Genomic DNA, 3,634 nt, shown 5'->3' on the forward strand with positions numbered 1-3,634 from the left:
CGACCTTACTCTTTCTTCCTGAGTTAGTTCCTTTTCTTGCGGTTTAGTTTTTTAAATGTTCTGATTCAAATAACCCAGAAGCTTCTCTAAGACCCTCTCTTCCACGATGGTTTGGGACCTCATACGAAGTTGTGTGACTGACTGCGTAGCTGTGGGAAAAGCCTGGCAGCCGTAAGAGATTGAGAACACACAGGGGCCAAGAGTTAACTCAGAATCGGCCATGTTGCAAGCCTGAAGTATGTCTGATGGTGTTCGCCTGGGCCGGGCACACCCCTGCACTGTGGCTGCGGTGCTGAGCACGTGTGCACATTTGATATGGCAAAGATGTCATGCCACGCTGGGCTCGGATTGGCGACTGTTGTGTGCTATGAGCGCTGGTGTTCTTACTGTATGTAAACAGTCTTCTGCTCTTACAACAACCTAACGGTTTAATCTTTGAAGACAGAGACTTTTGGTATCTTCCTATCATCATTATTAGCATGCTAACACCCCAAATGACTATACCTCTGAGTTATATGATATTACAATGTAATTTGAAGTTTACTTAAACAATCGTTAAATGAATTTGGGTTTGCAATTAGGGAAGTATTTCAAACGATTTCCTAGGTGACCCTAAACATGTCTCTGCCACTTTGTACCGTGCATTTCTCTAAAGAGGCCTTCTTAGTATTTTTAATAATTACGTATCACTATCGTGAGCAGCTTTAACCGTGGCCCCTGATGTGGGCATCTGTCTTCTAAGGCAATGTGCATTAATGTCGGCTAACACACCAACGCCCAGTGATGCTTGCGGCTCACCAATGGCAGTGATCAAAGCCCACGTCTGAAATAGTCCTTTGATCCTTCGAATCTCCACTGCTTGCCATACCTAATTAGATCATCATTGTCTCGGTCTCACAGATGCGGCTGAGGAGGAGCTCATCTACAGGAACAGCGTTTACAGGTAATTATCTTGTTCCTCTCTCTGCTGTGGACCACTGCCCATCCTCTGTCCCTTTGTCAACCTTCTTTTCAGCCATGGGGCTGCTTTGTGAGGCCAAGGCCAGTTAATGACAGATAACATCGTTTGGAAGCCTAATTACACAGACGCAGATCGCAACGTTTAAATAACGGCTTCCAGCAAGCGGCCGGTGTATACTGATATCAACTCAAACACCCACTCCTCAAAGAGGCTGGCTTACTCCTTAATGCCCTGATGTGGTCCGTGAAAGGTTCAGTTGTCAGCATGCATCCCGAGTGCTAGGAAGTTTGGTTTTGTGTCCCTTAATAAATGAGATGTAAGTATTAATTAGCCCATGGTCTATTTATACATGGCAGTATATTACACGAGGATATTTTCACCCGGGATGTGTACATCCCAACTTCTTGACCCTTTTCTAAAACCCCAATAAATTGATCTACAAAAGGTTTAAACCACCTTTTCAAATCTTTCTGGGTAAGTTCATGGCACACCATGTGAATTCAGTTCCATCAAAACTCGAGGGTATTTCCTTCAGGACAAGGTAAAGGATAAACAGAAGTAGTTTTTCAATGGAGGCCCACACTGTTCACCATGTGGTATCTCAATGACTGAAATTCAATGGTGTGTATGTTTCCAGGATCTGATGTACTGAAGCAGTATACATTCGGGCCAGAGATGGCTTGCTGGTCAAGAACACTAACTGCTCTTTCAGAGGGTCTGAGTTCAGTTCCTATCCCATCCACATCCAGCAGCTCAAATCAGTCCAGAGCAACTGGACACCTCTGGCCTCTGAGGGTTCCTGTGCTCACTTTTACATATCTACATGTAACTGATGGGAGAGGTCGTGCATGGAGTATCTTCCCCTGTGTCTGCCTCATGGCTTTTCCATATATGGAGCCTCCCTGGCCCTCCAGTAGGTTGCCCTTCTACAGTAACTTCGTTCTGTGATCTTTGTGGTCCCGGCATGCTGCACACCCACACTTCTTACGTACTAGATGGGGAGAGTCATGATGGTTTAGGTGGACAGACCTCCCCCTGTTCAGAAGCACGAGGCTGCTGTGCAGAGATCATAGACGGCAAAGCCGGTGTGCCTCCCTCCCCACAGCCTCTCGTGGCTCAGGCTGCTTGTGATGTGTCCTTTGATTGTCCCGTCTTTCCAGAGTCATCTGGACACAGAGCATCCAGTCTCCCTTTCAAAGGCTCCCTGCTTTCCTCTTGATGAGCCAACCCAGCCCTGAGGCCTTTTTTCGAGTCCCCTGGAGTGCTGCTGGGTCTGCAGAGCATGTGTCTGGTGTGGGCAAGTCTGTTTCAGTGTTCCCTGGCATTCACTATTACAAGAGGAAAAAAACCAGACTGAAGATAGGCAAACAGAGGACATTGCATTTCAAAGACGGAAAACATCGTGGTGCGGTCCTCTGAGCGCTGTACTGTATAAGCAGCTGTATGCCACAATTCATGTTCATATTAGCGAAAAGTCAGAACTGAAGGGTCCGTACGTTTTGTTAGAAGTATACCGATCATCGAAAGTAAGTGCAGGATTCTCTCAGATGATCTGTTAAGATGAAGTCTGTGCCGATCGTAACCAGCAGAACCAAGTCCACCTTAGCATGGCCTCATTTCGCATGTGGCTATGATTCTACTTATCAATAAAAGACCAACGCTTGTTAAACATTTTAATCTATCAAGCTTGGGTCATACACTTCTTTTTCTGTCGCTGTAACTAATCAGATCCTTGATTGGTAAAACCCCAGATGCAAAGAATTAATTGACCAAACCCACTTGGGAGCACAAAACATGACATGGGCAAAATCTATTCATCGAAGTAAGCCGTAAGGTTGCTATGTGCAGACGGACTAATGATGGCACAGGGGAGCTGGTCTGTGGTCTGGAGCACTTGCTGTCCTTCCAGGGGACAGGAGTTCAGTTCCTAGCACACGTTAGGCAGCTAGAAACTGCCTGGAATTCCAGTCCCTAGCGATCCAACAACCTCTCCTGGCCTCCATGGGCGCCCATATACAATGTAGTATACACAGGTCATGCACACAAATAAATAAAAGATTAACGAAAATCAACTTGGTGAGTTTAAAGTTCTCCAGGTCATTCGTTTCCTTCTGTGCTGTTGTGTCCTAGGTAAGGTAACTCTTTAACTCTTCATGACTCGTCACAAGATGTGTCTCTGCCCTCTTCCCTGAGTCCGTCTCTCCGAGGCTGTTTCCTGTTCCTTGCTTGGCCACTCACTGGCAGCAGGAAATCACTTCATCTGTTTTGGGCTTTCCTTTGCTTGTCCGACTTACAAGGGCAGTGATAAATTTCCTTCTTAGGTTCCTTGCCTCTCTTCGCTTTCAGATTCTACGACTGGAGAAGCTGTTTTAGCTGCACTAGGCGTCTTTTCATGGGTAGTTATTCTTAAGCCATAAGGTGCTTACACATTTTTAATTAGCCAAGGAATCAACTGTGTGTTTGGAGGGAAAAGGAAATCCAATCCACAGTAACGATAACAGAGAAGGCATAGCCCCGCTCCCCGTGTGGTTCTTGTGTGGTGTCTTTGTAAGTCTTGCACTGATTTCTTAATTAAATAAGGTCCTATAACTTACACTGTGATGTCCAGCATGAGAGCAAAGGGCGTATCAGAGGATGTCCACTGCTGGCCCTGCCTAAGTTATTCTGTGCAGA

General features: G+C 46.0%; 1 protein-coding gene across 7 annotated transcripts in view; it reads right to left on the reverse strand.

The window, feature by feature from the left end:
* Positions 1 to 3,634, reverse strand: part of Lmntd1 (lamin tail domain containing 1) — a 234,235-nt gene that overhangs the window by 86,685 nt on the left and 143,916 nt on the right. The window lies entirely within an intron of this gene.

Source organism: Rattus norvegicus, chromosome 4, assembly GCF_036323735.1.
Source record: "Rattus norvegicus strain BN/NHsdMcwi chromosome 4, GRCr8, whole genome shotgun sequence".
NCBI classification, from domain to species: Eukaryota; Metazoa; Chordata; class Mammalia; order Rodentia; family Muridae; genus Rattus; species Rattus norvegicus.